The following is a 24727-nucleotide window of genomic DNA, read 5'->3' as shown; positions in this document are numbered from 1 at the left end:
TCCTTTAGCGTGCGGAGGGAAATATTGCAGGGATGAGATCCTTGTGTCGTCTCTACGCCTTCAGCACATCGAGTAGACAGGTCAAGCCAAGAGTAAATCAGCCTGTGCTCCCCAGGCCCAATTTCCCCGGAGAGCTCCATCCTAGACCCACTCAAATCAAGTAGGCTGCCCGACTTTCAAACAGAAAATCAAGGAGACTCCGCAACTGTGGACAGCACGCCTCTCTACAGAGTAAAATGGAATTTAGTGAACTTTTCTGTTGATCTGCCCCACAAAATGCACATTGTTTCCCCCTACTCCTTTCTTTTTCTTTTTTCTTTTTAAAGAACCCAGTCCAATTGAGTTGCTTCACATCTTCATAACGCATGGAAGGGACCGAAAACGTTATCATTGGGGTCTGGGGAATTGATGTTTGTGCCCCTGCAGAGCTATGAGGTGTGTGGATGATGGCTGGTGTTCAGGCATGCTCCCGGCGTTCCGCAGCTGCGGTGACTAAGCACCCTCTCCTCGCACCCTCGCCCTCTTCCGTGCATACCCTAATGTGAATAATGTTTCTCCTCAAACTCCTCTGTTATAAATGGAGTGCCACTCTGCACAATGGCAAAGTCAGGGCTCGTATTGATTAACTCTCGTCATCGACTCCCACTCCCACTTCCATGATTTATGATTGTCTGTTATTTTTGCATTAGCAATCAAATTCATCTTGTCTTTCCTGACTAGGGTCTGGCTGAGCAAACAGTAAACATATTTAGCTTGCATGGCGCTGCTCCCAGCGCTGGCCCATTAAACATGCTGCTTTAGGAAAAGAAAAAAAAACTCTCCAGGGGGCCTCTCAAGGGCCCCTCAAGGGCCAAACTAGTACAGTTAGGTGTGTCCTTATTCCTGTGAAGTCCTAATGTTTCATACTTTGTACAAATACCAATATTGTGCTATCATGACTCTATTTGAAGTACAATGACATATACAATTTCTAGAATGATAATGAAATGGTAAAAATGATCTTGTTGGTGTTTTGTAATTCTAATACATTGTTTGCTGTGCATAGTTTAATCCTTTTGAGATTTATGATTGTTTTCACATGAGCTGTGCTTTTCATTGTAAGCAGAACCCACACATTCATAGATGTGTATGTGTATTTTTTTGCTAAGGTCATGAGCCATCCACTCAGGCCCTGTTTACACTAGTGCATTTTCGTTTAAAAACGCATAACATTTGCTACGGTTACGCCTGTCGTTTACACTACTCTGATGTTTTCGACCCTTGAAAACAGAGACTTTCGAAAATGCTGCAAACCCCATTTTAGTTTGAAAACTCCAGGTTGCATTTCAGTGTAAATAACCAAAACTGAGACTTTTGGAAAAAGGCGTGTATATGACTTTCTTGTTTCTGATGAACATAATCTAAGAAATATGAATAAATATCCTGACGCATCCGGGCTTTATAATGGCAGTGAATAGGGTTCATGAGTATGAGCTGAAGAAAAAGTTTCCATCCTCATCCATCCATCATAAATATGTGCTCCGCGCTGCTCCGGAGGGTTAATAAAGGCCTTCTGAAGCAAAGCGATGCATTTGTGTAAAAAAAAATCCATATTTAAACAAGTTATATAGTCAAATGTCGAGCTTCCGCCAGACCGGAAGTGGCGTCGTGTCAGTTACGCTTTTTCTGTAAGTTGAATAGGGAAGGCGCATGGTGGTCTGGTGGAAGCTCGATATTTGACTTCATAACTTGTTTAAATATGGATATTTTTTTACACAAATGCTTTGCTTCAGAAGGCCTTTTTTAACCCTCTGGAGCCACGTGGAGTACATATTTATGATGGATGGATGAGGATGGAAGCTTTTTCTTCAGCTCATACTTGTGAACCCTTATTCACTGCCATTATAAAGCCCGGATGCGTCAGGATATTTATTAATATTTCTTTGATTATGTTCATCAGGAACAAGAAATACATCTAGGATGGCTTGAGGGTGAGTAATGCTTGGGCTAATTTTCATTTGAAAGTCTAATCCTTTAAACTCTGCATTTTATAATACTGCAGCTTCCTACATGCGCAAGAGGCAGCTGTTGTGTGCGCATACGCAGTGTGCATGAATGGTCATGTGACCTGTTTTCGGTCGTGTAGTGTGGTTGGAGATCGTTTCTGAAACGCCAGTAAAGGCGAAGATTGTTTTCATTTTAAAACGATGTTTTAAAATGGAAACGCACTTCTGTAAACAATGCCTCAGTTGTCAGTCCCCATTTATTTATTTATTTAGAAGACTGCTTATGAACAGATAGACCAGTGGTTCTCAACTCCAGTCCTCGGGACCCACTGCTCTGCACATTTTGTATGTCTCTCTTATATGACACACTCAATTCAGTTCATGCAGACTCTCCTAATGAGCTGATGATCTAAATCAGGTGTGTTAAATAAGGGATACATACAAAATGTGCAGAGCAGTGGGTCCCGAGGACTGGAGTTGAGAAACACTGAGATAGACAGTAGTGTCAGACAAATAGTACTGGTAGCCTATTTGATTTTTAGACATTAAATGAATCTAACTTATAAACTACAGTACAAACTGCATCAAATTGAGCATCTGTAAAATTTCCATAATTTCCTTGAGTTGAGTTATATAGAATGGACAAAATGTATTTGAAAAAGAAAAGAGGGCTTGTTTCTCTGAAGACAAAAAAAGTGACAGTCGAGGAGACGCCTTTAGTCCAGATATCAATGATTTGTCTGTCTATTTATGATTCAGGGTTTGAAAATAAAATAGGAGATGACTGCAAGGCTACGATCAGCTATCAGTTTAAACACAGTGTCCACTGCTGTCAATTTGGAAGACTGCCTATTTCCCTCCAAACCAGATCTAGAAAATGTCAAGGTACACAGCGATAAGTAATAGTAACCTCTTTTCTTCTGTGTTTTTTTCCTCCTAGCTGCCCGGCTCTTTAGCCCGTGGCTTGAAGCGATAATAACAGCCGTGAGTGAGAGGTGTCCGGGTGAAGGAGGGTCCCTTCTCGTAATGGTGAGGGCTGTCTGCTCCTGTGGACCCTCAGCTTCAGCTTCATTGAGATTCCATTAGGAACGTGGTAGTGCGCTCCTCCCCCGGTTTGGCTGACACTTGTGCGGGATCGTGACAAATTGGCTCTGTCATAGTGGACAATTTTGAGATGAGAAGTAAATTAAACATGTAATCACGCAAGGAGGTTCTTGGTGAAGTTCGGGGCCATCTGTGTCATAGCCTTGCGTTGTGAAACTCGCTCTGTTTCTCTTCATTCCTTTCAAACTCTTCGTAGGAGCTAGTGTCACTACCAGAGGCAGAGGGAGTAGTGTACTTGAACCCTAGTAATGGTTTTGGATTGTGTTTGAAACACTCCAGAAGTCTCTTTGCTGACATTTGATTTCATTGTGGAGAGCGGGATAAAGGCACTCTAACTTACAGCAATTGAATAGGTACAATATCCCCCCAAAAAAGAAACTCCATATAAAATGTTATTCCAGCATTGCCCTGTGCTTACAAGGTATCCGTCATTGCAGCACAGAAGCTACTTGTCTGCAGTATAGTTCTTGTGTTTTGTCCTCGTGATCTCATGGCCAGATCCCATAATCAATGCCTGAGCGGTGGCTTTGGCGCTGAGCGTGTTTGCGGTGAGTGGAGGAAGCAGCAGGAAGTGTTCAGGGCTGCTGAAAAATTAAGTCCCGTCGGTGTAATTCAGCAGTACACTGATAGCATCAGGTTTCAGTTGGCTGTATCAGGCAGGTATTACCACCCACCAACTGTAATCACTAATGAAGCCGGCAGCGAGTTTATAACGCGCTAAATGATGCGGTCCACTCCAGATAAACACGTCCTAAATAAACGATTTGGGTGGTAATTGCACTCTGCCAGGGCCCCGTTAATAGAGTCAACTCGGCTGATGAGAGGGTTAACTTCTTTTCCGAAGGAGCCTCTCACTGGCTCATTGCACTCTCATTTCTACGGAGATCTTGGCATTCCCCTGGTTATCAGTGTACTTAAAAAGAAAACCTAATTAGACCAAAAAAGCCCTCTTTTTTTTCTTTTTCTCTAATTAGGTCCTTAACATAATTAGCAGGTAATGTTAATAACCCTCTTTTAAACTCTATTAAAAGGCTGTTTGAGAGTAAGTGGTTGAGGAGGATGTCCTGCGTGGAGCCATGGGTCCCTTGGTGGGTGGAAGCAGGAGACCGGAGAGGCATGCTGGGACGTCGGTTCATCAGGGTTGGAGTGCCACTGCATTATAGCTCAGGCCCCGCAGGAGTCCCCTCATCATCAGACTGTATGCCCAGTGCATTAATATCGGCACCCACCCCTCCCTTCCTTCGCTCCATCCCCTGGGCAACACCAGGTCTTCATCGGGGCGGTCTGCAAAACAATGGCTGATTTAAAGTGGAGCCGGTGTTTGAGCGACATTAACCATGCGGCCGTTGCTGAAGTAAGGCTGGAATTATAATCCACCAGGGGGCATTGTGTCTTCAGTAATGTTCTCGCAAATTACCATCGAGAGGACTGGGACCATTGTCATTAATGTAACTCCAGTGAAATATTTATATGGGGTTTGGGAAGTGCTCTAGGTTCCAGTGAGTGGTCTGTTGGCTTCGCCGAGGAGGAGGAGGATGAGGAAGAAGCCGCCGTCGACCAGAAGAGCCCAGTCCTCGTCTTTAATTAAGTATCTGAAACATCAATTTAAATGTAAATATCGGTGGTGCAGCTCCACTCATGCGTAAATTAGAGCGTTGGCCCGGCACATTGCTCTCTCTCTCTCCCAAGTCCCTGCTCACTTACTCTGACATCTGCTCACATCTGCTGGGCCCCGGCTTTCCCCACACACACACACACACACACACACACACACACACACACACACACACACACACACACACACACACACACACACACACACACACACACACACACACACACACAATTAAAATGGGACTCATTCTTTTGCAAGCAGATTTATATCCACAAATCTATTCTATACAAACTTAATAAGCATATACATTGTATGTATCACATACATTTTTAGACTAGCAAAGTTTTGGAAGTGACAGCCTCGTTTGTTTGTCCGTGTGAATCATTCTGTAGTCATACAGAAAGCAGTCGCCGCTCCTACTACCCCAAACTCACAATCTGTAGTGGTGTCCTGTGCTTTTAAACATGGATGACAACAATTGAACATGTTTGATGTTAGCTATTTTGGCTAAACGCCTACGGCTCGCCTTATTTCCATAAAATGGCTTACATTTATACATTTGGCTGATGCTTTTATCCAAAGCAGTGTGAATTGCATTCTAAGGTATTCATTTAATCAGTTCTTGCTTTTCCTGAGAATCAAATCCATGACCTTGCTTTTGCTAGCATCATGCTCTACTGTTTGAGCTACAGGAAGGCATGATGAGCAGTTTTCTTTCCTGTGTTGACATTTTTCCTATTAAAAAGGTTATATCCATCACTTGGATATAACCATATAACCACTTTTTTCTTTAAAAAAAAAAAAAAAATGGCCAATAGACTTTTGTTTACCTCACAGCATGAACGTTTTGCTTCTTGCTATTGCTAGTCAGAAATGGGTAATATTGGAGTGTTGGTTGGAAAAAATGAGCATGTGCAGTATGAGTAAAAATAAAAGTATGCTAGCATAAAGATGACCTCAAATCTACCAGACATGAACTTAAAGCCAAATAAAAAAATGTAATTTTTATTAAACTGGTGCTCTTTATATGTTTGCTCCCACACATCACACATCGCTAATCAAACTTTAAAAGAGAAATAAATATTTATTACATTTAGTACACATTTTTATATTAATTTAAAAAGCTTTTAACAAATAAAAATGCATAATATTCCAAAATGAAATGTCATTTTAATTTTGTACACATTTTAATGGAAATTTAGCTGTCTCTTTGTGTATGTTCAGACAGTGAACTGGATGTTGAATGCGGTTGTCACTCCTCTAAATAACTCAACTTTGTCTCTACAGCACTCAGAAGAGGAACAACAACCATATTTAGCTGCAGTGTGTACATGGCCGAGACTTAGAGAGACTTTCCTGACTTCCTGTTATGATGAAGACACTAGCGGTACACCTTGGAGCTGTCCCATAACCTGAGTAAGTGCGCGCTCTCCCCGGGTCCTTTTATAATCCAGTTCATTACCAGTATAGTCAAATCATCCTATGTCTTTTTATCTGACTGTTGGGTGTTATTTTCCGAGCTGCTTTAAGTTTTATTTTCTGACTGATGTATGGTGCAATTTTCTGTCTGGCACATGGACATGGTCCTATTCCTCAAGACCTGACATGCATCGTAGCCTATCAGTGTAGTTGCGCTGGCATATGGTCTTATTACCAGACTGAATGTTTTGCTAACATATTTTGTGAGATGATGTAATTTGGGCCTTGCAGATCTAATAAAAAGCCCCATGTACAATGAAAAACTGAAAGTCGCTAAAGGGTTTGTCCGTCTAGCTTTCCTAGCCAGCTTGCCAGAGCCTCTTAGAACCAGTGCCATGACATTTTGGCTCGAGGCGTGAAGGCTGGAACAGTGAGACAGAAACAAATCCCCCCACACAGTGGAATCCCCTGAACCGTGGTGCAAGGCAGAAAGGCACCTGTGCTTGCTTGCTCTGCTAGGCAGTTGCGGTGGCGGGCCACCTCGCCCTGTCTGTTAGGCCATTAGGACACAGCTCATAAAGGCCGGGCAGGGAAGGAAAGTAATGATTTAATGGGGCTACCGGGGGCGGGCTCTTCTGCTTACGACCCCCTGAGGACCTCCTTCTCCTGCCCACGTCCTAATAGCGGAACAGCGTCCGAGCGGGCGCAGGGGAGGCTGTTCCACGGCTTAGTTCCCCTAACCTGCGGCTGAGCTGATTAAACAGCTAATATTCAATCGTCTGAAAGGAGCCTGCAGTGGAGAAAAATGGAAACTTTGAGTAAAAGTGGGGAGGGGGTTCATAATGATATCTTTTGTGCTCCTTCTCTCGATCGCCGTAATCTCAGTCATCTCATTAACTGGTGACACTCTCGTAATGACTTAAGAAAATCTTTACAGGGCTCACGGAGGCTTGACATTAAGTCAGTGCAGCACTACACTGTATTGAAAGGGTCTGTGTATGACACTGAGCTGCTAGTCTAGTCTAGAGTTAAGGGTATTAGACTGACACATACACTCTGAGGAACAATGAAGAGCTGTCTCTCAGAGTGGAAATGTCATATCAGCTACAGCTTTCTCATAATGTTGTGCTAATTCTGTGATTGAGGTTCAACAGCTTCTCCGGCCTTTTCATTATTGTGCTTTGGTGCCACCTGACAGCAAATGACAAAGGGAACGGCACACGCTGGCACCGAACTACTTCTGCGGGCTGCCAAAATATCAGGGTGAAAATGGCCGGTAATGCCCTCCGTGGCCTCGTCATAAGAGGATAGGGAGGTTTGCTAGGCCGGAGGGGAGATAAAACAAACAAACAAAAAAAAAAGACACAGTCAATTTGCAACTCTATTCTAATGTAGTAATTTGAGAAAATCCCTCAATTCCAAGTCCTAGCTGGTAAATTGGACTTGGCGGGCACTGGGCGAGCAGGGGGGAGGAAAGAGAGGTTGTCGATGTGGGCGTGCCAGCCTAACATTGGTGCCCGTTGGCAGCAGAAGATGCTCAATGAGGACCACCCTGGCATGGTGAGTAATTCCCTTGTGTACTCGGCAGACTGAGCTCTTTGCATCCTGGCATGGCTCCCTGTGCCCATTCTTAGTCAACAGGATTAGGTCTGCTTATTGCTGGCTCTCCAGGATCACCTATACTTTGCATTGTACACGCACAATATTAGCTCACCAGTTTGGCTACGACACGAACGTGGCTGTTCGTTTGCTTTTTGTTTTTTGATTTTTTTCCCCCCTCCTCTATGTCAGGGTGTTGATGAGGCTGGAATGGTGATGGAGCGAATCCGTCCCTGCCTGAAATGACATTAGGCTTGAGTACATTAGCCATGCCATTTAAAGCATAAACAGAAACAAATAAATATTCCCCTTTAGTTCTGATTAAAAGCCCATTTTAATTATAGGGTTATTATGTGCTGCTAGCCAAGCACATATAAGTTGAGTTTGCCATTTGTTTTTCATTACTGCCACACTCTCAGCAGGTGATGGAAGAGGCAGCCAGATATTTTGGAGAGCTGATAATGCAAAGGAAAAAAAGCCTATATATCTTCATGTTTTGATTGGTATGTAGTAATTTGTTTATGTTCTTGAAAAAAATTGATATTACATATTTGAAAAAAGATATTTAATAATATAAATAAAGATGTTACGTTTTAAGTAATCAAACGGCGCAAAACACAAAACTTTTTTTCTATTTTAATATATCTTTAAATGTAATTTATTCCAGTGATGGCAAAGCTGAATTTTCAGCATTATTACTCCAGACTTCAGTGTCACATGATCCTTTAGAAACCATTCTAATATGCTGATATCTTAAAGGGTTAGTTGGCCCAAAAATGAAAATTTTCCCATACTTATCCTCAAGCCATCCTAGATGTATATGTGATGTGATCTGCGAAAACCCATCACATGGTGAAATTTTACATATCACAGGTTTCAATACCATCTGATTTGGTATTGAAACATTCAAGCTCTTTCCAAAACTATTTTTACGTTTTTCATAGCTTTTCTGTAACAAAAGTTATGGTTATCTGAAGTCGGCTGATTGCTCTGATTTTCAGCAACAGAATTCTGAGAAAAATAACTGTCACCCCCTTTTTTCGCATAAGACATTCAAATGCACTATCCAAACTTAAATGGTTGTAATTCAAGAATGCTTTGGAATATAGACCTAAGGTTGGTCTTGTTTTCAAGAAGACACTTGTCAGATTATTGTAGAAGTGAAATAAATGATGAAAGTGAAAAAAAAAAAAAAAAAGATATAGACGTTTAATGAAAATGAACATTTTATGAAAATGTAAAAATATAATTGTTTATATTTTGTAATAATATATTACAAAACATGTTATACTCTTAAACTGCAAGAAAATCAAAGCCAAAAATGTCAACATTCCAAATTTTAGGTTGATATAAAAATGAGCTTTCAGTAAGATTTTTTTGGGCGCAGTACCAAACTTTTTCACAAGATGACACCCAAGCTCCATTACTTACCATTTAAAGGGTTAGTTCACCCAAAAATGAAAATTCTGTCATTTATTTCTCATCCTCATGCCGTTCTACACCCGTAAGACCTTCGTTCATCTTCGGAACACAAATTAAGATATTTTTGTTGAAATCCGATGGCTCAGTGAGGCCTCCATAGCCAGCAATGACATTTCCTCTCTCAAGATCCATTAATGTACTAAAAACATATTTAAATCAGTTCATGTGAGTACAGTGGTTCAATAATAATGTTATAAAGCGACGAGAATATTTTTGGTGCGCCAAGAAAAACAAAATAACGACTTGTATATTGATGGCTGATTTCAAAACACTGCTTCAGGAAGCTTCGGAGCATAATGAATCAGCATGATTCATTATGCTGTACACATCGATTTGTGACAGAAGAGTATCCTCTGACTTGACGCACAATGTAATGACGAACGCAGAAACGCAGAGGATAGAGCAAAACGTACGCGTACAGTCGTCCGCCAGAAGCTAGTTATTTGAATTTATAAAGTTTTAAATATGGATATTTTTCTTACATGCATCGCTTTGGTTCAGAAGGCCTTTATTAACCCCCCTGGAATCGTATGGATTACTTTTATTATGAATGGATGCATTTTTTTTTTTTTTTTTTTTGGCTTCAAAATGTGGCTCCCCATGCATAACCATTATAAACCTTGGAGAAGCAAGGATATTTTTAAATATATCACCGATTGTGTTCTTCTGGAACTTCATTTTTGGGTGTACTATCCCTTTAAGCATCTTTAATGTTGAAAACAGTTATAGCTAATAATATAAATTTATTTGAAATAAATAATCTTGGAATTATTCTTGTATGTGCTGGAAGTTAATTTGTTTGAATGTTATAACAGGTAATTAATATTCATGGAGATTGACAGCCTTGGGAATGTGCTCGGGTCAGCTGTGGCACAGGACTGACTTTTGTTTTAGTGAGCACTCCACACAGAGCTACACCTCAACCACACGCTAGGGCCACTCAGTGCGTTTAGGTTACATTGTGTCGAGTGGCGTTTGTGTCACGTTTAAAATGTTAACGGTACAGAATGTCATTTGCGAAATCGGGGCGTTTGCTCCAGAAAATTAATTCGGCTTACCCCCAGATCTGGGCTCCTGTCTCCAGGCCAGTATTATGCTACCCTTTTCACAAAGAGTAATATTTAATGAATAAGACTATTAATAACGGCAGGGTCTCGGGGGGATGTTTCTTGGTAACGGATAGGCGAAGACAAGATTACGTATGGGAGAGGGCATTGTTAAGGTTTGGATTCTTTCATGCATCCTCAGAGGGAGGATGTGCTGTTTTTTTTTCTTTCTGTTTTTTTTTTTTTTCCTGAGTGAGCGGCACAATGCGGTCCTGCAGCTCCATGTTTTTATGTTCCCTCATAACAAATACATTTTTTTGCTCCAATATTGTTGCTCTCAGTGTTTTTTAAATCACTGCGTTATGGCAGGTGCTCTGCAAAATGTAATACCATCTCTCATCTTAGTGCACATTCGTTTGTCTTATAGGTTTGTGTGTTTGAAAGAGAGAGAAACTAGTGGAGAGGGAAAGGGATAATAGAGAGAGAGAGAGAGAGAGAGAGAGGAGGAAAAAGAGAGCAAGAGAAAGATTATGAGAGTGTATGTATTGTACACCCTAGTCTTTTATTATGTCTATGAGCACATGTCTGCCAGCATGCATTTCCATGTGTTTGTTCATCTGTGTCTGGATGACGATAATAATGATCACGTGACTTAACTTAATGTCCCATGAAAATAGCAGAGAGCAGTTTAATTATAGACTACAGGAGAAATGAAGCCAGTAAACTTGTTTTTTCTCCTCGTCTATATATTATTATTTATTTTCCCTCCATGTTATTTATTTATCTGTTTGCAGGCAGAGAATCTGCATCATAGATAGTCACAATCAGATACCCCAGAAAGTGCATCCTGTTTTCTCAAACAAACCAGTTGTTGTTGTTAAATATCTAATCAAGGATTTGAAAACATGTAGTATACATAAACTAAACATAGCTTTACATCTAACAATCCAACAAAAAAATACAAAATCTAACGAAATGAAACAAAAAACAAAACAAACATCTAACATACAAATACAATCCAACAAAACAAACAATCTAACAAATACATTATAAAACTAAGAGCAAAACAAAGCACAAATATCAAACAAACAAATAGATCAATTAATGTAAAAAAAAAGACAAATATAAATGAGTAAATTGGAAACTCATCTCAAATTGCTAAAAAAAAAAAAATAAAAATTTGTTTATAGACTCGCCTGTGTACTGTGTTATAAAGAATTTCTTATCTTGAATGGGATATTTAGCTCAGACAATGAAAACACAGATGCGGTGTGATTGTGTCATGCTAAACAAATTTCAGGGTGGCAAATTTCAGCAGCTACTTTAAACAGGTACAAATCCTGGTAAACAACTATTCTCTCTTGCTCAGAGATGTTCCTCTCTCTCAAGAGGTTTGAGATCATTTTCTCCATTCTAATGTTCTGCTCTGCAATTGATTTTGATAAGATCTGATTGTAAGCAGCGACAGAAATGAGCAACATTAGAACATCCGTGTCCTAAACCAGAATACTCTCATTTGGCCATGCTGAAGCATTAGAAACACCAGCGCCTGTCTAGACATACATGAGAAGAGTGGAAAGGGAAACCAGTGGCTCGCCATTGCCTCTGTATTTTTAGCTTGAGTTGGAGTGTCCTGTTTAGTCATGGTGCCGGTTGCTGACCCCTGCATGTCCTTCACACAAAAGTGAAGACCACCTTATAATTGCAGCGGGCGGCGGCTTAAAACTGCCAAATCATAAAAGCCAGAAGAGATCCAGTGAATTACGAGGAAATATGGCCTTCCTTTACAGCGAGGGCTGTGAATGAAGCCATTAAATTATGAGCAGTTTTTATGATGGGCCATTCAAGGGGGATGCTTGTATATTGATGGTTCACAGGCTGTATCCCTCTTCCCCTTGTGCTAGGGAAGAGCTGACTAGAGGCCCCTGTGTAACTATTTTTCATGCATTTAATATATTAATTATCCGGTAAATGTTCCCCAGGCAGTGCTTGGGATACTGGAGAGTGACAGCTTTTCGATGAAGCTCCCCCACCAGCCCATCATGCAGCAGTGTATTACGTGGGAAAGGTCGGCTTGGGGTTAATGTAACTTTTTATTTGCTGATTTTTCATAGGCTGGGAGGGAAGTGAAGAGCAAGGCTAGTTTAGTAAAAGGAGAGAGAGTGAAATGCGCTGTGTTTGGTCCGAGATATCAGCTTTGCATCATGTTTTGTTTTTTCTAGAAAAAAACAAGTCTGGACATCTTTCACAAAACTTCAACAAAAGATGAATGCACACCTAATGGGTAAAAATGAAAATAAAATGAATAAATAAATAAAATTAGTCATAGTAAAGGGATAATTCACCCAAAAAAAGAAGATTCTGTCATTTACTCACATGCATGTCGTTCCAAACCTGTACGAGTTTCTTCTGCAGAATACTATAAAGAATACAATAAAGATATTTTGAAGCCCCCCCAAAAAACTTCTTTTGTGTTCCACAGATGAAAGTAAGTCAAAGTTTGAAATAATGTTAAGGAAAATAATATCAATGTTTATTTTGGTGTGAACTATTGTCAGCTTGCAAAATAAATAAATTTTATAATAAATAAATAAAGCGACGAGAATTTTTTTTGTGTGTGTGCCAAAAAACAAAATAATAACTTTATTCAACAATATCTAGTGATGGGCGATTTCAAAACATGAAGTGAAGCTTCGAAGCTTTACGAATCTTTTGTTTCGAAGCAGTGGTTCGGAGCATGTATCAAACTGTCAGGTGATTTCAGTAAACAAGGTTTCATTATGTCATAAGTGTTTCAAAATTTCAATGGTTCACCACTGGGGGGCGTGACTTTGGCAGTTTGATACATGCTCAGAACTACTGATTCGAAACAAAAGAATCCTAAAGCTTCGAAGCTTCATGAAATTGCCCATCACTAGATATTGTTGAATAAAGTCTTTTATTTTGTTATTTTGGTGCACAAAAAGTATTCTCTTCGCTTCATAACATTAAGGTTGAACCACTGTAGTCACATGAACTGTTTTAAATACGTCTTTAGTAGTTTTCTGGGCTTTGAATGTGTTAATTGTCTTGCTGGCAATGCAGGACTCGCTGAGCCATCGGATTTCATCATAAATATCTTAATTTGTGTTCCGAAGATGAACGAAGGTCTTACAGGTGTGGAACAACATGAGGGTGAGGAATAAATGACATAATTTTCATTTTTGGGTAAACTAACCCTTTAACATTATTTATTTATTTATTTATTTGTCAGACATGCTTGGTAAATATCTAATCGAGGATTTGAAAACATACTGTAGTATATATAAACTAAACATATCACAACAAATACATAACCAAACAAATCAAAAAATGAAACAAACAACAGTCTAATAAACAAATACATCAGTACACATCAAACAAAACTAAACAGCGGACAAAAGTAAATTGGTGAATTTGTGAAAAAAGGCTCCCATTGTTTATAAATAAAATAAAAGATTTTTCATAGGCTTGCCATATTGTAACCAGAGTTTTGTTTTTGTTTCTGAATGCTCTGAAAATCCACTAATCCACCCCAGTGATGCAGCATATAATATAACCATTAGTGCAGACCTCTTCCATTTTCTGACAATTAGGACGCTGTGCTTTTTGATGGGAGAAACAGCTTTTTAATCACCATATGTAGCTCTGCTAATTCAGCTGCTCTGAAGTGCTGTCAAGAAACAATTGAGTGAAGAGGGTCTGAAGTGATCAATTGTCTGCGGTCTCTAGGTGAACTTCTCATTTTCTGCACATTCCGGCGTCTGTTTGAGTTAATTAGGCTGCCCTACATTCTACTGATTGGATGTAAACATTAATATGCCAGAAAATGACTTCGTCGATGTTTACTGTTAGGTTCGAAGGTACGCTAAATTGAGCAGCTATAGAGAGGCAGTCGCTTCTGATTTGATTCCGGTCCGAGATAGCGAGCGAGATTGTCGTTTTCGAGAAAATTGACTTTTTTTTTTTTTTAGCATTTACTATTTCAATTGTTATTATTTTCTTAATAAGTCCCGTGGATTTGATTTGCTGCAGTTGTTGTGAATTAATTTAATTTGAGCATTAAAAGTGGGTCTCAGGAAATATTTTGATGAATTTTCCGTCTGTCGTCTGTCAGTGAAATACGGGCCCGTGGATCTGGTGGTCTCAGCGAGAGCGTCCTATAAATCACAGTGCGACGGACTTCACGGTTCAATATCTCATCGTTGCGCTGTGAACTCAGGGCTCTGTGCATTGAGGCGATTCTGAGAGCGGGCGTAAATACAGCACATCTCTGAGCAAAACACAGACGTCCATCCTATTTACATCAGCCTGCAGTAAGGGGCAAATTTCACCCTCTTGACTGATGGAAAATGCGCTAACGTTATTTTGGCTGTAGTAGCATATTTATGTTTGTAGTGGTATTGAGAGCCTGTGGGTGGGGGTCTCAGCTGGGTTGTACAGTGCTTTATGGCTCTGTCCTGTTTTAAACCCTATGCCCTCCCTCCCCTTGCCCCTTCCCTGGCACCCCAGCGCAGACAAGCCCCATTAACCCCCGGATGCCTCTCGCTGGGGCCAGTGTGTGCTTAAGCGTCGACGTTAGCGTAAACGATGTCCTCAAGCCTGGAATGAGCTTTGCACAGTTTAATAGAGGTCTGCAGGTCCACATTAATACAGTGGTGCTGGAGAGGGCAGAGGGCTGCTCCCTGTGATGGGCTTCTGTCATATCTCTGTGCTGGCGACACATTCAGGCCAGTGCTGAATTCGAAAGGCTCGGAGCTCTGACACTGTGACTCCTCTGCTAAGCCGCACGGCTTTGTTCTGTCTGAAAAGGCTGAATCGGAAACAAACACAAGCCTGCGGTTTCACAAAATATTACATTTTTACTCATACAAGCAGTTTGTGGACATTTTACATATAGTCACTTTGCACTTAAAATGTGAATACTTTTTAATTAAACGGAATCAAAATTTTGAAGTTTACTCACCTCAATGTGTCCAAACCTTATGCTGTTATTTTTTTGGACTATATTTGAAGAATCTTTTATGTAAAATGACAGTTCATAGTGACCATGTCTGTCAATAAAATAAAATAAAATTTAAATTAAATTAAATTAAAACTAAATTGTCATCTTCCCATGTTCCTTAAAGACTTGGTGGACAGATTATATGGACTACTTTTTAAAATAAATAAATAAATAAATTAGTTATTTGTTTATTAATTTTATGTACTTATTTTCAAGGTATTTTATACATATCTTTAAATATTTTATTTATTTATTTCATCCTTTGTTGAAGGATTTTGTTGTATAATGGAAAACAGCTATGTGAAGAGTCTTCAAAAATTCTCCTTTTGTGTTCTGAAAAAAAAAAAAGATATGACAGTGAGTAAATAATGACTTTTACTTTTTATTTTTGGCTGAACTATTCCTTTAAAGATGAACTATTCCTTTTAAGAACACTACAGGTTTCTTGGGATTTCGTCATTGTCAGTGTATAAATCAGTGCAAGTCTTTTTAGCTGCAGGGCAACAGTTCGATTCTCTACTACAGACCATTTTGTTTTTATGTTGGCATTTGTTTACTTTCGTCTCAATTTACCTCGCTGTTTACATCACAAACTACCAACTGTGCTTCTCTGCATTGTCTATGTAGCTCTCCTGCAGCGTCTCAACTTCCACAGCTTATCTTCTCCTCAGACCGCCTTTTCACTATTCCTCTTCCTCCATCCTTTACTTCACATCTCTCTCTCTCTCTCTCTCTCTCTGCTTCCTGTTTCTGGGCCTGCACAGCCGTCACTCTGAATTATTTTCAATGAGCTCCTTTATAGCATGCGCCAGATCTCAGCTCCAACCCATCACTGAGCGCCATGCCACAGACGCGGTCTGCATTTCTATCAGCCCTGAGCCTTCTGCGTGCTATTAACCTCTCTCTCTCTCTCTCTCTCTCTCTCTCCTCTCTCCCTTGCACTCTCTCCTTCTTTTTTCCCCAGCACTTCTATTTCTGTTTCTCAATCTTTTTTCTCCCCCTCTCCTCCTACCCCATTTCGTCTCTCCTTCCCCCCGTTTTTCCATTCTAACACGCCCTCCTTTTACCCTGCATGCTTTCTCCCTGACCCTTTCCCCCCTCTCGCTCTCCTTTCCTTCAGTCCTGCCGCACCTGTTCTGACTGTCGCTCTTCATTAAGGATAGAGAGACTTTATATTGTATTGTCTATTGTGCTCATTACTACAATTTATTTATTTATTAATTAATTTATTTATTTATTCAGTCAGTCAGATAAGCTAAACAGCTTTGGCTTCACTAAAATACTAATTTTAATTATCTAATGTCAAAAATATGACACCCGAGCTGCTAAAAGAGAGAACGGGGTTGTCACTTTTTTATTCTAGTGAATAGGTTTATTTTTGACAGTCTGTATAGGCACAAATCTTAAATTCTTGGGGAAAAACATGATTCAAAATTTTCACTTGCTCAGAAAAAAAAAGTTAATTTAACACACATTGACCATAGCGGGGCATGTTGTCACACTTCATGGGGTAAGTTGTCACGATGGAAATGTTTTCTACAGAATTTAAACTATAACACAATTTAAAAAAATGAACTAATTAATGAAATGGCAAAATCGGAAAATATAACAATGTCAAGCCATTGTATTGTGTTTGCGTGTATTTCACAAGATATAATACATAATATGTACATTATAATATTTGAATTTTAGTCTGGAAGACAAAAATATACTAGTTTCAGGAAAAAAATGCATTTATCTAAATCTTTACTGAGATATATTCCTTGTGTATAGCATTCATGTGAGACAACTAGCCCCGGTCTCTCCTTCTATTAAATATAAGCAGCAACAAATATGCATTTATCTACAAAATGTTGCCTTACTAACACTTTACATTTCCATCACGCAAATAGATCAAACTTAGCTTCGCTCTTAAGTGCTGATGACAGTTATGCTAACTGCGCTATTACCCTGGGGCAGGATTACACTTTGTAGGGTAAAGTTTGAACGTCAAAAACAAGCAAAAATGAGAAGTTCACTCTTCCTTTATTGTTTGAAAGGCTCCTGGGCTCATTGTCTTTTCTTATCAAAGCATTTTTAAATGAACAGAGACAGGGTGCCACACAACACAATTAGCCTCCATTACAGATGTACATTACTCTCCCCCTGTTGCAGGCATATTGTAGGTAATCTAGGACACAGTCACTGTTATCTGCTTAATGTGAAAATACATCTCCTTACGGAACATGTCATGCTGCCCCAGGACCATTCAATTTCATCTCATCAGCGTGCAAAGCGGTAATCCCATTCTGCATGCTATCCCTTTTCCACAGCGAAGAATTGAGATTTTACCTGATCTTAAGAAGTTAATTAGTTTGACAATATTTGATATTCCTGTCATCACATATTTCCCCAATCACTGTCTCCCCTAGAGCCCCCCACATCTGCCCGTTTACTGCCGAGCACACGATTTCCAAGACACGCTCAGCTGATTGTCCATGCTCTTGTGGGCTTTGTGTTGTTCTGCTAAGTGTGCTTAAATACAAGTTCAGTTATTTTGTATTTATTTTCTTTTTCTTTTTAATTGTGAGCGACCAGGGGTTTCAAGTAATTGATAGTTTTATTTAGTATTTTTTATGTTCTTATATTCCTTCAATCGGATGACGTCTCATGTGGACCAAACCAGATACACTAAAATTTTGTTTTGTTTTATAATTAATATATGATCATATGACCATATGACATCCCAAATGGACTAAATATATTTTCATAGTTTTGCACTACTAAATATTTATTTATTTATTTATTTATTGATCGATCAATATATGATCAATCGGATGAGAAACAAATATATAAAGATATTTGTTTATTATTGATAGATTTGTTTTTGATATTGAACTCATAATTAATCAGATCACATGATCAAGACCAAATCTCTCTTTCTCTCTCTCTCTCTCTCTCTCTCTCTCACACACACACACACACACACACACACACACACACACACACACACACACACACACACACACACACACACACACACACAGTATATATAGTCAACTGTATATACTTATATATACAAACGTGTATATATAAGTATTTGTATAATGTATATATATGTATATGTATTTATAGTATATATTGTATATAATGTTTTACACTACTAAAGTCTGATTTTTTTTTAAATCTGATTGTTTATATTATTTTATTTTATTTTATTTTGACTTATTTTATTTTATTTTATTTTATCACCATATTTATTTTATTTCAACCTCACTTTATTATTTTTAATTTCAAATTTTTTATTTTATTTCTACCTCACTTTATTATATTTTATATCAACCTCACTTTATTATTTTATTGCTCATTTTTAACTGTCATATTTTGCAGTGTGGACCCTTGTTATGTAAATGGTTCCTAGAGGAGCAGTTTCTCGACTTTTCCTCTTCTGAATTTTCTTGATAAGGATGTTAGGGTTGAATGGCCACAGAGACACAGAATACATCCTCCTCTACATAGTTAAGTACTATATTTGTCTTTTGTCTTAAACCAATCTTTGCTCACCACTATACTGAATCATTTCATCTCTCTGAGAGATGGTAAACGGGGATTGTCGCCCCACCATTTCCTAGTGAGTTATTATTTGTTTATCCGTTTGTAGCTTTGACACTGCCATTGTCATATATGAAGTCAAAGCACATATTTATCTGTCTAAGCAGATGACAAGGGTTACCACTTCAGTACATTAGGGTCTGTCAGGCTCACAGAGCAATTTGTCTGTCGAAGACATATAAATGTAGTGGAAAAGTATCCTCTCTTTCAACCAGTTTTGTAAAAATATCAGTCAATACTACTCAGAAACATAGCATTGAATGTGTAGAGTTGAGGTTAACAACTGCCTCCTATTACGTTACATCCATAAACAACAACAGAAATGAGCAGTCCGTGTTTTGAGATGGGCTGAGGTGCAGGAAATTATAGAGCACAAAAGACGAGAGTGAAATCGCAGTCAATAAAGCCAGTGACGATTATAGCAGATAGTGGTAACTATCACATGTAACACTCCTCCTACTGAATCCCAGCATTAAAAAAGTCTGTAATAGCAGTTTACAGAGAGATAGCGCACTGATACATAATAGCTGTGTTATAATTTGCTCTAACAACTCCAATTATGCCTCTTATTGATTCAGCTACACGTTTAATAGGAATAGCCACACCTTTTACATTACGAGTCATTAAAGGTGTTCACCAGTGAAAATTTTAAATTGTGTCCTCCTCACCGAGCTGGATGTGTCCCTGACAGCATAATTTTGTCTGCTATTTGGCCACCGTAAACATCGCACAACAATCATTTCTTTCTAACCTTTTCTTTCTCTCACAAAAGCAAGACAGACGGCGTGGGAGAAAGCAAAACAACACAAAGGTAGCGAAGCTAGTTTTTGTTGACTGTATTTAAGTGGGTCAATTTCTTTTTTCTTTTTTTTCTTTCTCCCCCATACCTTTTGGAGCATTGGTTAGTTATAATTGCACAAGAGTCTGGGCTGTTCGCTTGCTGGAGTGGAGTAGTTTTACCTTCTGAATCTCACCCGCTTATTACGCCTCTTCAAAATCGTACTCCCCCCCCCCCCCCCCCTCTCTCACACACACACACACACACACACACACACACACACACACACACTTTGGTAGTGTTTGGAAGAAATTTAACTGCTTGTAATTTTTTTTGGACTGCTCTTAGCTTTAGCTGTCAATTGTTTTAAATGGTTCGTGTTGCTATTTGTGAAATGGAACTGTGGTTTTTGTTATAGCTGGTGTGTCATGATGTTGTTTGAAGGAGCTCAGGTTTTGTGTTGGGCTTCTGCCTCTTCTACTTCCTGCAGGTCTGTTTGTTTCGGGCTGTCCTCGCTCCGCTGGTCCTCTAAAAGAATAAAAATAAAAAATAAAAAAACCCATGTCCTTTACACACCCTGAATGCTCTACTATACCCATACTTCAGTTTTAATACACAAACTGTAAAAGAGAAGGATAAAATATAACTGGTCCTTAGCACTGATAATTTTTCATCTCTATTTAATGACTAATGACTGTGGAGTTTCATGTAAATGCAAAACTCCAATGCATTTGTTGACTTGCACTGTAAAAAGTGAATACTGTATTTGCAGTTATTTCAAGGAAACTTTCAACGTTTATTTAACAAAGCATTTTGGACGCTTTCCTATGAATGAGTTTGACTGCATGCTTTTAAAATTTTGCAGTTTTAGTCATATTTTTTGTCTTTTGATGAAAATATTCTTTAAATTTAGCCTGTATTTCATTATGTCATAATTTTAGTCAGTTTTACTCTGACTAAAATGGCATTTAATTGAAGTTGATGAAAATAACATTCGAGATGGAGAGAGTGCCAAATTAAACCAAATGTTCAAACTTTTTACATTCATTTAAACAAATATCAACATTTAAAAAAAATTATATCAAAATAATGAAATAATTTTTTGTCCATGTTTTAGATGTGATTTCACACAGTGTTATGGAAACGAGTGTATTCACAGCACGGTTTACACATTCTGACTAGCATGTAATTCACAGTAGTTCAAGTTCACTTGTATATTACTGTCGTTTTGTGCAGATGCAAATAATATCAAGTTTGGAGTGGATTATTGCAAAAAAATCATGTTCTTTCTAGATTTTTCTCAACCATTGTTAGTGCATTATTCATATCTTTTATTTTTTCTTGTAATTTTTTTCATCAACAGTAAAGAATATTTGATTAATTTTTCATTTATCAGGATGCATATTTTTCAACTATATATATATATATATATATATATATATATAAGTAATATTATAGTATTAATTAAACTACCAGAAGCAACTGAAGTAAATGTTTGGTGTGTCAAAAACGGCAGTAGGTCGTGTGACCTGATGAAGATGAATGAAATGAACTTCATCTTAAGTCATTAGCAGTCAATGTATGTATGTATATATATATATATATATATATATATATATATATATATATATATATATATATATATATATATATATATATATACATACATACATACATTGACTGCTAATGACTGAAGATGAAGTTCATTTCATTATATATATATACAAAGTTCTGTCATGAAACCCTAGATGGCACAGGCTGATTGGCCTTCAGTCTGCTTGTAATCGCATCGTTTTCTGTAGAGCACAGTGGATTGGTTCCTGCTGTATCAGCAGCCAATGAGCTTACTGATCAAGGAGATGTGATCTCTGTATCCAAGTATACTTTGGCCTTGAATCATACCTCCACAGAGAGCATGCGTCCTGGGCGAGATCCAAGTCCACATGAATGGAAAAACAAGAAAAATTCACTGTTCAGAGAGTCAAAACTAGTCCACAGTCTAGTAAACATTGGTAACTTCTTTAAGTTTTCCTTGACTGAGCTGATGAATTTTTACTTTCAGTTTCTGTAGTGAATAATTGACTGGCGTTTGAGACTATTTCTTCTTCACTGGCATTTAGTCTCACGCAAAGTTTGCACATTGCTTGTGTGATGTCCACTGGCTCGTCTACATGCTTTAAAATAGAAATATTTTCAATATTGTGACATGACATTTTCCTTTATCGCCAGTTGCTCGTTAAATGATGGACAATGATTCAGTAGTTGTGAGGCTCATGTGAGACAACTGTCTCTGGAATATGCTTCTTCCTTTGAACTGTCCATTCAAGTGATCAAACTCGTCCGTCTCTCTCACAAGCTCCAGAAACAAACACCTCAGCTACTCTCCAGGATAAACATATGTTTTATGTTTTCCTATTTACTGTGGCACAGATGTTGTTTATATTCCTTTTCCTTTGATATTGTGAGGTTCTTCTCAATAAACAGAATGGAACAATGGTGTGAAGTGTGTCTTGAAGCTTGGCGAGCTGTAATCAGCTCCGCTCACAAATGTGCCTCCTGTAGTCTGTTTACCCCGTCAACCACTTGCCATGAACAAGCATTGTGTTGGCGCATTCTTGTCATGTTGGTGGGAATTTCATTGTCCAACCGAGAAGTCACTGTAACTTGTCAATGGTGGTGAGGCTCTGTGAAGCTCTGGGCTGCTGGGACGGTTGTGCGTCTGGACGTGAGGGCCTCTGAGCAGGTGTGTGAGGACAGGAGAGCTGGCTTGCATTTGGTCCAGCTGGTGGGGCGATGTTGAAGGTATGACGATTGGGTGCAAGAAGGTTGTTAGCACACAAAGGCACACAGAGACCGCACAAACAGGCCAGCCTCAGATGGGAAGGGAGGCTCGGTTTAATTTTCAGCTAAGCCGTGAAGTTAAACAGCTTTGCCAGGGGTCAGTGACACTGAGGTATCACTAGTGAACAAGCGCTCACTTTTTTTTTTTATCTCCATCACAGACCACATGCTGAGGGGGACAGGATCAAAGGCAGGAGTGCTAATGTTAAAGGAATATTCTGGGTTCAGTACAAGGTAAACTGAATCGACATGATTTGTGGCATAATGTTGATCATCACAAAAATGTTCCACTTGTTCCTCATTTAAAACAACCAAAAGAGGAAAGCAATATTAGCTAATAAAAATCCATAATTCAAAGTCCAAATTAATGAATCAATACATGTTCAAGTGCCCTGCCATTTTTGTAGATGTTAAAATACTCAGTGTTTCAGAAATAGAACCACAAGACGTAAACAATATGCATGTTAACATGATTTTAGTGTGGAAAAAAATCACTTGCTAACCTTTTCTGCGTAAAAATGATATACAATTTTACTAATTTATTGCCATATATTGTGCTTTTAAATTCTCCAAAAATTGGCCCCATTTCAAGAGCCTTACTGTAACCCTGATTTTTTTTAATTTTTATTTTTTTTTATTTTTTTTATAAATAAACAAATTAAATGAACCAAAAACTAACCAAACCGACCTATGGTGATCGGCATTATGCCATGCTGTTGATTAATCGGATTTTTGAGCACATAATATTCCTTTAAGGAGCCAGGAGGCTCTGAGAATATCGCAATTTTTGAGTGAGACTAAAAACAGGACAACAAAATGGGTTAGAAAAGAGACTACAGCAAATGAGAGTGGAAGAGGCCTATATAACCATCAAAACATTTACACAATCAGACACAGAGCCCTTTATGATAGTCACTGGGCTGTGGAGTCCCAGTAGTGGCCCAACCCAAGGTCAGTGGGCCAGACAGTGCAGTAAGAGGCCTGGGCTCGCTGTGGATAAATGTCTTCCCCGTGCCACTGCACCCAACAACCCTCTATCTTTAATCCCTGCTGCTCCGAGTCAACTATATAAACTATTAACTGCACATCCAGTAAATCCCACCGCAGAAAGGGCTGTAAAATTGCACCCCCCTAGCAAACAGCACAGTAAACTGCCCTCGCTGTATAACATGATGGGGGCCAAAAACAGTCATTTCCCTCTACAGGCTTCTCAAATTGAGTCTTATCCACTGTGGCGACGAGGTGCCCCCACCTCACCCGCCACCCTCGTTCTCTCTTTTCCTTAAATCGTGCTTTCATCAGCAACCAGTGAGATTGGGTGGAAAGGGTTGACCTTGGAGATGGGATCTTAGCAGGTTTAACGCCACCTGTCCCAACAGTCAGTCAGGCTGGTCGGTCAGCTTCATTATCCCAGTGATGAGCCGCGAGTCCTCTACCATGGTTAACCTCTCATCTCCAGAGCACCACAGCGGCACATGAGAAGGGCTGCCTGATTTGGCCTTATTTTGTAATGCACTCCTCTCGGGGCTTTTGACTCGAGACACTCACATCTACCTGATTCGAGACATTTGTGGGTGAGCTTGAAATGACCGGTCAATGATTGTTAAAGGCATAGTTCACTCAAACCACAACAAAAACATTTATTAGTTAAAATACTTTTTCCTTTCATAATTTAATGTGCTGAGGAAACTATAAATAATCCATTTGTTGGTTGATTTTCCACAAAAGTGTAAACAGTGTTGTTCTGTGGTGGTATCAAAACTGTTTACGAAAATCTGATCAGCCTACAACGGCAACACTTGCTCAACCAGTGTTGTGAGTTTGGGGGCGGGGCACTCTGATTGTGTGACCAATGAAGATAAAGGGGTATGGAGCCCTGTTTGAAAAACATTTCTGTTCAAACAGTTCTGTTTGGTTGATGATAATGGTTCAGATATTACATTGTCCAACTTGAGGATAAATGTGCTTGTTTTCACAATTTAATTCTCTATTAAAACTCTCTTTCTGCTCCCCTCATTCCCACACCATCCTCCTGCCCCTCCCAGATTGTCATCCACTACATGTCCAGCCAGCAGGGGAGGTAAAATCGCATTCTCTGCGGTTTCCATCACTGACCTGAATACTCCTGCTCTCTCCAATAACAGCTTTAGGAGTGCACAAATAGAGATGAAAAGGAATAACAAAGCAGGAAAACAGACAAGGAAGGAAACATTACTGATTTGCCTAGGGGGCAGGAGGCGGTGT

At 39.1% G+C, this 24727-nt stretch overlaps 1 long non-coding RNA gene across 5 annotated transcripts in view; it reads left to right on the top strand.

The window, feature by feature from the left end:
* LOC125248315 overlaps positions 1 to 24727 on the top strand; it is a 184203-nt gene that overhangs the window by 48775 nt on the left and 110701 nt on the right. For all 5 annotated transcript variants that reach the window (XR_007180287.1, XR_007180285.1, XR_007180289.1 and 2 more), the window contains exon 2: positions 5992 to 6120. This is a non-coding gene — a long non-coding RNA (uncharacterized LOC125248315). The remainder of the gene's footprint in view (positions 1 to 5991; positions 6121 to 24727) is intronic.

Source organism: Megalobrama amblycephala, linkage group LG16 (assembly GCF_018812025.1).
Source record: "Megalobrama amblycephala isolate DHTTF-2021 linkage group LG16, ASM1881202v1, whole genome shotgun sequence".
NCBI classification, from domain to species: domain Eukaryota; kingdom Metazoa; phylum Chordata; class Actinopteri; order Cypriniformes; family Xenocyprididae; genus Megalobrama; species Megalobrama amblycephala.
Note: the sequence above shows the minus strand (reverse complement) of the source record. Positions and strands in the feature narration are given on the sequence as shown.